Raw genomic sequence first — 13,305 nt, 5'->3', positions numbered from 1 at the left:
GTCTTTAGTTTTCAAGTTGTTAAAAGATAATCAATTGTATGCTAATCCGAAAAAGAGTGAATTCTTTCAAATAGAAATTGAATATTTAGGACATATTGTTTCATCAGAAGGTATTAAGGTTGACCCTACAAATATAGAAGCAATTTTAAATTGACCCATACCCAAAAATGTGCATGAGTTACGTTCTTTTCTAGGCCTTGCTAGTTTTTACAAAAAGTTTGTGAGAAAATTCTCATTACTTGCCTTACCTTTGATAAAACTTTTAAAGAAGGGTATTGTGTATAACTAGACTAACAATCAACAAAAATCTTTTGATTTATTGAAACATGCATTAACCCATGCTCCTGTATTACAACAACCTGACTTCAGTAGACCATTCTTTTTAGTAGTTACTGATGCTAGTGGATCTAGAATAGGAGCCGTCCTTATGCAAGATAATCATCCCATAGCCTACTCTAGCTGTAAACTGAAACCATCCGAACTTAAATATTCTACATATGATAAAGAATTGCTAGCTGTAGTACAAGCCTTACGTCAATGGAAACATTATTTAATGGGTTCTGAATTTATGATTAAAACTGACCAACAAAGCACTAGACATCTCCTTAGCCAACCCCAAATATCTGACCGACATATTAAATGGGCAGCTTTAATTCAAAGTTTTCATCTCCTTATACAATATCAACCAAGAAAAGAGAATGTTGTAGCCGACGCTTTAAGTAGAAGACCGACAATTCATAATATTTCCGTGATATCATTTGATTCCCTTATTCCTATGAAAGATACTTATCATCAGGATATTACTTTTCAAGCTGATTGGAATAAATTAGTTGCAAATAATTGGATTCTTATTGATTCACTGTCTTACAATAATGGATTCATGTTTTATGAAAAGAGATTATATGTGACAGTTCCATTTAGATCATTTGTTTTGTATGAGATTCATTGTCCTCCATATCAAGGTCATAGAGGTATTATATCTACTTTGCGTACATTGACTGAAGATTTTTATTGGCCACATATGAACACTGATGTATCTAACTTTGTTTCTGAATGTTTAGTTTGTTAACGAGTTAAAAGACACCATGGTAAACATCATGGTTTATTGATGCCATTATCTATTCCATCATGACCATGGGAACAGATTTCAATGGACTTTATTACTAGTTTACCTAACACTAAAGCTAGCCATGATATGATTTGGAATGTTTTAGACAAGTTTAGCAAACAAGCATATTTCATTCCATGCAAGAAAACTTTAACTGTATCTCAAGCAGCTCAATTGTTTTTGAAAACTGTTTTCACTAATCATGGTTTACCAAAAGTTGTTATTTCTGATCGTGATTATAGATTCTGTAATAATTTTTGGATTACTTGTTTGCTAACTTGGGAACAAAGATTGATTTTTTATATGTATGTTATCCTGAAATAAATGGACAAACAGAAGCTACTAACAGTACTATTTTAGATCTTTTACGTGCTTACACTATTTCAAAACCACATACATGGATACACATCTACATTTACTTCAGTTTGCATATAACAATACACCACACACAGCTATAAAGAAATCACCATTTGAATTTATTTATGGATCATATAGATTGCCTACACCTGTTGCATCATTATCAAACAAAATTCAGACTGCTGATGATATTGCTAACATACACACTACTATTTTTGATGAAGTTAAAGATATGATTGTCAAAGCCCAACAATCATATACAAAACAAGCAAATAAGAAAAGACAAGCTATGAATTTTAAAGTTGATGATTATGTTTGGTTACGAATAGAAAAACAAAGTGTAGATAAACACCCAGTTGTGAAATTAGCACCTAGATTCTATGGACTATTCAAGATCATACACAAAATCAATGACAATGCATTTAAACTAGAACTATCACAACATTGGAAAATCCACAACACCTTCCATATCAGTTTATTATGACCCTTTAGAGGCCAATTACCTATACACCATGTCTATGAAAACCCACCTTTGCTAGATGATCAGACTGAAATCCTTGAGCCTGAAACTATTATAGATACTGACTTTATGACCACTAGAACTAGCCGTAGATATTCTAGATATTTGGTCAAGTTTAAAAATCATCCTATTGAAGAGGCCCAATGGATGCACGCTAGAGACTTAAATGCTTTCCCCTCTGTTAGCTCCACATTGAGCTAATAGCAATTGAGAACAATTGCTATCCCACCCCGGGGGTATGATGCCAGGAGACATATTACACGGTGGATTCCGTGCCACGGTGGATTTCGTGAGGTTTTACAGTGGATTCCGTAAACTTTTATTACCGGGGCTCATACACAAAGTGGATTCTTTGTGCGAGAAGTCGATGGGGACGCCTATCCTTTTCGGACGTTTTGTTAATTTTATGTGTACATGGGTGATTCCATAGCGGGTGATTCTGCAAAATACATATTTAATTAATAAATGTTTATGAGTTTAGAGTGCACACTCGTGATAAATTAAGGTTAGGATTGATTTCTAACCAATTTATTTATGTAGCTGAAGACTGCTAGGCATTCACTTTTGTCGGTTTAATTGTATTATTTTACTAACGATTGTGAATGCTTCAGTTGATGTGTAGAGATAGCAGCGGTGGCAGTGGAAAGCATTGGAGGATAGCGGGTATTCGAGTTATCGTCAATATTTTGATGAGTGCATACCTTAGGCATGGTGCCTATATTTTGTTGCGCTTATTTATCAAGGCGCTTGATATTTATTTATTATTTTTGTATGTGCATAGGCGCACGATTTAGATATTTGTATTTGGACATTGTATTTGGATACGCCTAACTTCTTGGGCGCCCATTAGCTTTATTTCTATTTGGCACAAAAGCAAACTCAAAAGCTAAAGCATGCTATTTTGTAATTTGGGCTATTATTTGAGCTTGAAGATGATTAATATATGAAATACATGCTTTGTGGAGCGCTCACACAAGGCATGGGGGGAGATTGCACCCAATTGGTCTCTTGTTCATGTCGTGCAAGCTTTCTACATTGATTTGTGTGCAAAAAGTAGAGTTCTTTTGTTCTTGGGGACCTTCTGACACTCACTATGTGCGCTTACGGAATCCGATATGTGCACCAAGTATTATCTATTGAGGTGGTTTTTTTGGTGAAGGAATTTTTTCCTCGATCCATTTTGACTACTCAATTACATTTACTCGTACATTTGATTGATGAGATCGCACTTTGTGGGGCAGTTCATGCAAGGTGGATGTTTTTTCTTGAGCGCTTTATGAAAACCTTGAAAGATTTTGTGAGGCGAAAAGCATGTCCTGAGGGAAGCATGGTTGAGGGTTGGTTAGTGCAATCATCCCTTGTTTATATCTCCGAATATCTCGTTGAAGTGGACCCCTCTCAACCACGACTATGGAAAGACGATGAAGACTTGAGGATGACCTCTATAATACCTCAAGGAAAAGGAATGAGTAAAGTGCTAACAAAAGAAGAACTTCGTAAGTTAAATAGTTTTTGTGTGCTCAATAGTGATGTAATGAGCAAATGGGTGACACTATATAATGAAGCAAGGGCACGAAGAAAAAGTGAAAGACAAGCATTTCGCACCAGATATGGACATAATGTCTCATTTTCAGATCATCTAAATGCGCTCCCACATCATATTGATATAGATTGGTTACATGAGAAAATGGAGAGAATGGAAAAAGAGGAGGAAATTAATATATCTCAAGAAGAGTGGGAATATGCACGAGGTTGCTTATCAAATGTGAGACATACTATCAATTAATATGTTTCTAGTTATATTTTATATAATAAATTGACATGTTTGATCTTAATCTTTTACTACTAGTGCACATTATTCAATGCTATTTGGTGTGAGAGTAAACATCTTCGAACTCAACATATAGATGAAAAGAGAAATACCCAAGATTGTGGTGTCCTTGCTCACTTCGAGGATGCCAATGGTACCATGGAAGGTTATTATGGCTTGATCCAAGATATTCTGAAGCTTGACTTCAGATGATTATTTATATATGTACTGGATGTAAAGTGGTTTAAAGAAGTGGTAATAAATAGTGAGAATTACACAATCAGACGTCATCCAAGTGGTTTTGTAATCATTGACTCTACAAAATTTCACTAAAACAAGAATGATGCATTAGTACTACCTCAACAATGCGAGCAGGTATATATGTAAAAGCTAATTTTTATATATATATACATGTGATACATATACACAATATAATAAGTATTTAAGTTTCTTGCTTTTGTTTTTCAAATGCAGGTTGTGTATCATCCAATGATAAACAATAATCGATGGTGGTATGTCATCCCTATATCTAATTGTTCAAAACCAATATATGGTAATATTACTGACATAGAGATAGCAGATGACATTCCAACAATTAATGATGATGTACATGATGACACCATAATGGATGATATGCGTGATACAGTACAAGATGAACCTCATGAGGATATTCAAGGAAATGCAGAAGAGGACAATAATGTGGTTGATGATATTGATGAAGTTATTGAGCAATATAGCAACACATCTGATAGTGGGATAGACTTATTTGTTTCGTTACCTCTTGGTAACATAGACCTAGAAGTAGATAGTTTAGCAAGGGCTGATCTCATTGAAGATGAGATGGATCATTCACTGTAACATACTTAATTCGCTTAATGATTCAATGTGTATTCTTAATTCTATGGAAAATATCATGCGCACATGTGCATACTCAAGAATCAATAGTCAAGTTTAAAGCTAAATTGAATTTTCCATAATAAAAAGAAAGTATTTTTTATCATCTTCAAGTAGAGAAATTACAAGATACATGCAATGCTTGCGACTAATTGTATAATAAGGTTTGTGTCGCTTGCCAGTAATTACTTATATCAAGCTTGTCAACTAAAGGAACTGCCATTCATTAGAAAGCAATGCAAAAATAATTATTAACTCTGGTTTTTTTATTATATTAAGTCCAATTTCAGGTGATTGAATAATTACGTGTCTGAAAACGTGTCTATATTCGTAGATATATAGACGCAAAATCTGCATCTATTTACACGCTCTTTTACACGCATATATAGACGCAATGATAGACACGACCAACTTTGCACATCTATCCCTCGTTTCTGTTGTGGTGTTCCAAAATACTCCATCTCATCTATAACCGTGTTTGGATTCCTTGCTCGTCGTTGGCTCTCTTGCTCGAACATTGCCATGATACCATAGTCTGTTGTGGAGCACATTTTATCAATACCCTCCACGCGAAAATCCCGTCCATGCAACCACACTGCACTATATATTTTGTACTATACATTGAAACACTCAATTAGTTGTCGCATATAAAATATAGATACGACAAATTCTAAACACGTTATCACCTTTGGACTACATCCCCTTGAGAATTTCCACTCCTCGGTTGAGACCTCCGCCCCTTAGCGAGACGATGCGGTCAAAGCTTCATGCAACCATCACGTTGACATAAACCGCGACATATCCTCCATGCCCTCAGGATAGCGAATCGATCGATGGCGTGTACTACATCGAAATTCAGATCATGCTTCCTCTTGATCTTACCTAGCTTGCTGCTATCTGGCGAGTGACATCTTCATAGAGGCACGGTGCAACATACAAAAGTGATTCATTTTCTCCTCCATTGCAATATTCATTCTTTTTTCTACCCCATTTCCAACCACCACATCTCTGCTCAGTCTATCATCGTCCTTCAGCGACTATAGCATATTGTTGTCTGGAACCACCATTGGTAGCCATTGTGAAATATGCACTAGCATCTCAGACACCAACCGGTTTAGGGTCTAGGGTCTAGGGTTTAGGGTCTAGGATCTAGGGCTTAGGGTTTAGGGCTTAGGGTTCAGGGTTCAGGGTTTAGGGTTCAGGGTTCAAGGTTCAGGTTTAGGATTTAGGGTTTGGGGTTTAGGGTTTTGGGTTTTGGGTTTCGATTTCGGGTTTCAACCCGGTTTAGGGTTTAGGGTTTAGGGTTTAGGCTCTGATACCAACTTCAGAGCGAGCGCACGGAAACACCAACATGAACAATGAAAGCAAAACCAGACAGTAGACAGAGACTACTAGTTGTAGGTGACCAAGCCGATATATTGCATGAGGAGTATGAAGCTTCTTGTACAAGGTAGAGAATGGCGGAGTTTGGGATATAGATACAAGGAGATATGGATACAAGGGAGATGATATAAGGATATGAGTCAATGAAGGAGAGTAGAAAGAAAGCGGTGCCTTCTTGTGGTTCTGGTCTCCTTTTTATACATCTCTGGGATAGTTTAGAGGGCTAGAGGTTAGGGCCAGCTGGCCGTGAATAAAGGATTTGTACATCATCAGAGTCCATGTGACTCGTAAGGATCTCACATGGCTATAGGAATCATGAGTGGGCGTCTTTACATGGCTATAGTAGAGATTGTACATATAGTAGAGATTGTACATGAAACCCACATGAAAAAGTGAGGTTCTTCACATGGCTACAGTAGGGCTGTCCTTTTCATGCCACCTGGAAAGTATGTCGGCCATTATGTTTTTGTGTCCGAGTACATGCTCATAAGTTATTCGTAGATTGTCGAACCATAATGACCATCTTAACAATCTTTTATTGCTGATTTCATAGAGGTTTTTTGAGGATAGGAATCCTTGCATATTTTTAAGGTCTGTTTTTGCTGTGAATGGGATATGCTCTATGAAAATACGAAAACTTTTTATGCATTTTTTAAGTGCTAATATTTCTCGGTGAAAGGAAGGATAATTCTTGTCTGTAGGAGTGAATGTGCCAGAAGCAAATCTGCAAACTTCTTCCCTTCCTTGCTCTATTTGTGTTAGAATTCCTCCTTAGCCTGAATCTGAAGCATCTGAATAAATTTTAAGGGGATTTCCTAGTGAGGGAATGCGGAGTGGTGATAATTGGGAGATAACTTGTTTTAGAGATTGGAATGTTTCATTGTGAGGTGTCCATTCAAAGTGAGTTCCCTTTTTAAGTAAGTCTGTCCATTGGGAGGTATGTTTTTGGAGGGCAGGAACATGGGAGTGGATCCAATTGAGACATCCGAGTAATTGTTGTAGTTGTCTGACATGGGTAAGAGGAGTCTCTAAATTTTCTATGATCTTTTTGACAACATGTTCTTGGAGTCTGATAGTACCATTACAAACAATTACTCCCAGGAATTCTGCTTCAAGTGTGGCAAATTCACATTTAGTGGGAGAGAGTGTCAAGCCTTCTGTTTGTAGTAGTTGGAAGAAGTCAGATAGGTCCCTTATATGATTTTTGAAAGTCTTTGAAAAGATGAGGATATCATCGATGTAGGCCACACAACAGTGGCGAAGAGGTAGGAATATAGTATCCACCCGTTGCTGATAGAGGGAAGGGGCAGTTTTAATATCGAACAGGAGAACCACCCATTGGAAGTGGCCTTGGGGCATAGAGAAGGCTGTTTTGTACCTGTCAGAAGGAGTAATCTTAAACTGCCAAAACCCAGATTTTAGATCAAATTTTGAAAAAACCTGAGCACCTTGGAGCCAATGGATGAGATCATCTTTCAAAGGCAATGGATGTTTGTTGTCAATAAGGAACTTGTTAAGGGGCTTATAATTAATAACAAGCCTTTTCTTTCCCCTTTTCTACTCTGAATGTTCATTAACATAAAAGGCCTGGCATGCCCATGGGCTTGAACTTCTTTCAATGAGACCTTGGGAGAGGAGTGTTTTGATTTCATTCTGGTAAATCTTCATGTCTTCAAGGCTGATTCCCGAGTGAGTGGCTTTGGTAGGAGTGCTTTGGGGAAGCTCAGAAAGAGAGATAAAGTATTTGGTTTTGTCCCAAAACTAAGAGGATTTTTTGAAGAATAAGTCATAATACGATCCTTCCATTGTTGGAGTTGTGGAGCATAGAGCTGCTTTTGTTGGTCAAATCATTTCTTGAATCTTAAGTCACAAGCATCTGTGCATGTGGGTGTGATGAGTGAAAGGGTTTTGGAGAAATGTTGAAGAAGAGGGACATCATAAGGTTCTCTTTTGAGGAAGAAAGAAACCTTTTGGAAGTCAGGGATACGCTAATCTAATCTTCAAGATGTTATGCCTTGTTAGGTGGTACATAATGGTCTTCACAAACTGTCAAGAAAGAGGCAGTGTCTAGCAAAGCATCTAGTTGCATATGAGTATGCTTGGTGAGAGACATGCTGATGGGAATTAGTGGGAGCTAGGCTCTGCTAATAGCTGAAATATGGTGCTCCTTAGTGGCCATTATGTGGTCTTCATTTATAGATTTGTCCTTTACTGCAAGCCTGGTCAGTTCTTTGCCATGTTGTTCTACCTGAGTCGTGAGATTATTTAGTGCTTGGGTGACTTGAGAAAGCTCTTGGGTGATGAGGGAAAAATTATCCTTTTCTGTGGACTGTTGTTTCATCCTGAGAGGGGGAGATCAATCTTTTTCAAGGGTAATTGGTTCCTTAGCATCTTTGAGGATTTGTCTGAGAATTTGAGGCTTAGGAAACATTTTAAAAAGATCAGTAGTGACAAAAGCTTCTGCTTCAAGAACGTTCTTAGAACTTTCCCCATTAAGAGAAACAATCTTTCTTTCTTTTGAGAGAAGTTTTGTGAAAGTATCTTCCTTTTATTCATCTAAGGAAGATGATGAGGAGGATTTTGGGAGGTTGGGTGAAACCAAATCATAATCAGAATGCCATTTGTAGGAAATACCTGAGGAGGAGACATTGATGAGTCTTGCTCCAAATGGTTGTTTGCCTCCCCCATCTGTGCCTCGTCCGTGTCCTTGGTAGTTTCTATGCATGTTTCTTCTAGAGGATTCTCCAAAATCATCTTCTAATGTATTGATGGTATGAATGGTATCTTCATCATGGAAGGAAGCATCAGACTTATCTGAGAAGTACCATTAGAATCAGAGAGATGGGAGGCAGATTGCTCATAGTAATCATACCCGTCTTCAAGAGGAAGGCCAGATTGTTGGAGGGTATTGATCTTTTGTGGAAATTTACTTTTGTTAGGACACTTATTTGCCCAATGGCCGAGTTGTCCACAAATGAAGCAAGAGTTGGGATTTTGTGAACGTATGCGGAATAGCCGCCTCTTGGAGGAGAATATTTTCTTGGGCTTATATTTTGTATGAGGGTTGGATTTTTTGCAACTGCAGCTTTGGTGGAGGTAGCCAAAATCTTTAGTATATATATTTTTCGTACAAAATTCCATAGAGGGGGACTGGGTTGTTTTTAAGAGCTTCTTTCCCTTGAGCTAAGTACAGAGATCATCTATTACCTTGCGAACTAGATGAGTGATCATACCAAAAGAGTGTTCATAAGTGATCTGCTGTTGTTCCATTTTATCTGCTACCATCCGGGAAATAGGATCAGGAAGGGAACTCACAAAGAAACTCTTGTTATTGGCTTCGTGTTCTCCATTGAAGTGATATAAGAGATGCCACATATAGATGATATAATCTTCTATTTTGTTAATGTTACACAAGCGAGCCTGATGAAAGGCCTGCATAGCATCTCATGCCTCATCATACCTGTTACCCACCCATTCTGAGACCAATATTTTGAAGAAAATTCCGCCAGGATTAGGGTCCTTTTGAATGGTAAACTTGGCATTAGGATCAAGGGATTCCCACCAATAGCGGAGGTCGCCGATGAAGCCATGGGTAATATGATTAACTGCATTTACCTGGGCAACTCCTTGATTTCTATATAATGAGCAAAAATATCCAAACCTTTCATGGAAAACATCTTCAATTTCTGCTTGTGAAAGATTATCAATATTCCATAAGGGAAGATTTCCAACTTTGTGCCGCTTGGGCTTGTCCTCTTGCTTGCTTGGGTCGCTTTTCATCATGTTGATTGTGGGAGGACAACCTTCATCTTGTGTAAGATCTATGACAGGAGATTCAGTGCCCTTTTCTGGGCTTACTAATTGTTTTCTTATCTTGAGTTCCTTTTGAACAGAAGGAAGATGAGTAGGATCAATACCTTGAATTATACCATAGAATTTTGTCCCTTTGTCGTACTGGTCCATTTGGTCCTCTGTTTCTTGTATTGCTGCTTCATCCCAATCAGACAAGTCGGGGCCAGTCTATGGGTTCATCAAAAGCATCCCATCCAGGGGCTGGCATTGGTGGGGAAGAATGCCATCCATCAGAATTATAATTGATATGAAGCCCTTTAAGATAATGCGTAATTTCATGAGCACTTTTGGGGGTATCAGGATCAATAATTTCTGCATAAGAAGTAGAACTAGGCATATCTGCAAGGAAGGATGCAGTATGCTGATCATATTCCATATCTTGCCAATGGATGAGGTCAAGTCGATGAACTTCAGTTTGTTCATGGGGATGATCTTGGAAGCAGAGACCCCTTTTGTCAGGACGAGAGGTGAGTTTGGGCCTTTGGGATTTCCAAGAACATTCTTCTAGATCAGCAATGATTTCTCCGAAAATCCGAGAGTCTTCCCAATGCTGATGGTGCTTTGCGGTAGTATAGCTATGTTCCTCATGCAGGCAGGTAGTCGCAGTGGATAACCCAATCTTGGAGTTGATTAGGATACCATTTGGTGATGCAGGGCAAGTGGAGATGATTAGGTGGAGGAACATCTTCTGCATCGGTATCAGCTTCATAGGACAGTTGAGGAAGCATTCCAAGGGGATCTTGAGAGGATGTGGCTAAATGTTGTTGGTCATGGACCCAATCATCTATTTCATGATGATTTGATGTCATCTAGTTGCTACATCCGATGATATCTTTGCCTTTGCCCTTACTATGCATAGCATAGAGAACATCTTGGGAAGGACCTCCTTGGAAAGATTTTAATGAAAACTAGGCTAGAAGTTTTTTGATATTTTGTTGGGTTTTCGAAAGATCAAGAAAGGAGCTAGATGCAGTATGAGAAATTACATTTTTTCTTTTTGTTGAAGATCAATAAGGAGTTCTATATTAGTGAGTTGTTCACTAACCTGAGCTAGTTATTCGTTAAGATTGTAGAGGTACTGGCTCTGCCAATTTATGGCCATGTCTTGCTGAGAATAATTACCCAAAGATGGAATGATGAAGGGGGCCCCAATTACTTCTATGTCTTGAGCATAGAAAGAAGTCGGTTGCGTCTGGAGGACATTTAGAGTAGATGAGGTAGACGCAGACTCTACTAGCTTTCCGTAATGAAGGCATTATAAGCCATTTGTGGTCTTCTGAAGATCTTCATGTGTGCAGACAGGAAGCCTAATATGAAGCTTCTGCATCGCTGGAACTGGAGGCCTTGGCAGAATTTGTTGTTGTTTTCCCTTTGAGGGTCAAGCCATAGCATAGTTCTTAGTAGCAATTTCTTTGATCGATACAGGAGTTGAAGGCAACATCTCATTTTTCTGTGTAATACTAACATCCACATCCCATTGTTTGAGTTTGGAGTTTGAGAGTAAGGATCTCAGAGAAATATGGATCATCCAAAGATATGAGAAAATTAGGGCAAAGTTCCATATATACTGGGCCATTAGATAAGGGGGACATTATAGCACCTAGTACTAGCATATTTTCTAAGGCTTTGTGTCTAGTATCTAGGACAGCAGCTAAGGCTGTAACAGGTAGACCTTTTCGAAATAGATGAACTAATCCTATTGCTACATAGCCTAAATGCATGTACTTGTAACCCTTAGATTTTGCTTGTTGGGAAAATTCAGAGGGTTTTTCAAGAAGTTTGAGAAAATGGCTGTCTATCTGGCTATCAGAAATAGTGAAGTTACCCTTCTCGTCGATGTACATTGTAGAAGCTTTGAAAAGACGAAACTTCTCTTCATAGATCTCTATAGGTCTAATGGCAAGAAGTTGCCACCTTGCAGCTAGTTTAGCCTCATCTATTGATAGAGCACTGTGCGTGAGGGACTGATACTTCTTTGAAAGGGACCGAGCAAGAGCCATAGTGCTTTGGAATGGACGATCTCGAATTGCAACAGAACATCGGGACTTTGAGCCAAACGGCTACGCCACCACGGCCAATGGCAAACACGGCAATTATGCCTGTATAGGATCTCAGATTGCAAGAGAACACAACTCCAGAACTCGAAATGCTTACGGCTCTGATACCAACTTCACTATCTCGAATTTGGTATCAGAACATCTAGTAGAACAAAACCAAAAAGCCTTGTATCTACTTCTCCTACTGTTTCATATTCTCCTTCTCCAACTGTATCTAACCCTTCTACTAAACCTCAACAATCTGGTTCCCCTAGTGCTGATGTTTCTCCACAATCAAATTCTCTTCTTTTTAGAGATAAGAATGAACATCTTGCACCCGATTCTCTTGATGTTCCACCACAGGCTTACCATAAGCAAGAGAATCTTACATCAAGTTCTTACAGTGATCCTAACCACCATTTCCTATCTAGTTCTTCTTCTGTCATGCTCCAATAGTCTCTCTCTATTGCTCTTCAAGCCAAACACAGAGCTGTTGCATCTAGTTCTTCAATCGAGCTTCAATCTGATGATTTTCGAAATTGACACAAGGATTGTGCATTTGATTCTTTTCCTGTTGCTAAGGGAAAGAATTCAGGTATTCTTCTGCAGTCTTGTCTTGGTGATACTCGACTTGGCGATCGTAAAGATCAAGCCAAGAATGGTACATCTCGGTCTTCTAGTGCTTCTCCACAATCTCCTCCTACCCATCTTAATGAAGGAATTGGAGTTGTGGCCTCATGTTCTTCTCCTCTTTCTCAACAGCATTGTCTTCCCCTAAGCAAGAGAAAAGAACAGCCATTCTCTTCTCCTTCCTGGTTTCCATTTCATCCATTGGAGGGTAAGAATTTGGGCAAAGAAGATCCTAGCCTACAAGATGAAAGAATGTCACCATCCACTCCTTCTTGTGGACCATCCACTTGTGTCTTGAAGGACCAAGATCTGGCATCTCTGACTCAAGATCTTGCCAAAGATACAGATAAGGAGTTACTCTCTATGTCTATTTCTTCTTGTAAATCATTAAATCCCTTAACCCAAAAAGATTTGGGAATTATTTACATGATACATAATAAAGGGAAAAACAAGGAGATAATCGGGAGTAGTAAGGAAAAATTTGCGGAAGATATATTCTCTCTTAATTCTTTCCCAACTGACATGACTGTTCTTAAGCTCTCTCCCCGCAAGCATAATGCGGAGATTTCTGCTAAACTTCCCAAGGTCCCTTCAACATCTTGGACATTGTCTCCAGACAATGAACAAGAACTGTGGCAAATGTGTGGACAGCTTCCTAGAGCTCCTCCCCCAACATCTTTGACATTGTTCCTTGACAATGAACAAGAATCATGGT

General features: G+C 38.5%; 1 pseudogene; it reads right to left on the bottom strand.

Moving 5' to 3' along the window:
* LOC148031877 (uridine 5'-monophosphate synthase-like) overlaps window positions 1-10,035 on the bottom strand; it is a 37,802-nt pseudogene extending 27,767 nt beyond the window's left edge.
* Window positions 10,036-13,305: the final 3,270 nt, after the last annotated feature.

The sequence above is a fragment of the Lygodium microphyllum genome, chromosome 8, assembly GCF_053477565.2.
Source record: "Lygodium microphyllum isolate KBCC chromosome 8, Lygodium_microphyllum_v1.1.10, whole genome shotgun sequence".
Lineage (NCBI taxonomy): Eukaryota > Viridiplantae > Streptophyta > Polypodiopsida > Schizaeales > Lygodiaceae > Lygodium > Lygodium microphyllum.
This window is presented reverse-complemented; position numbering and strand designations above follow the sequence as displayed.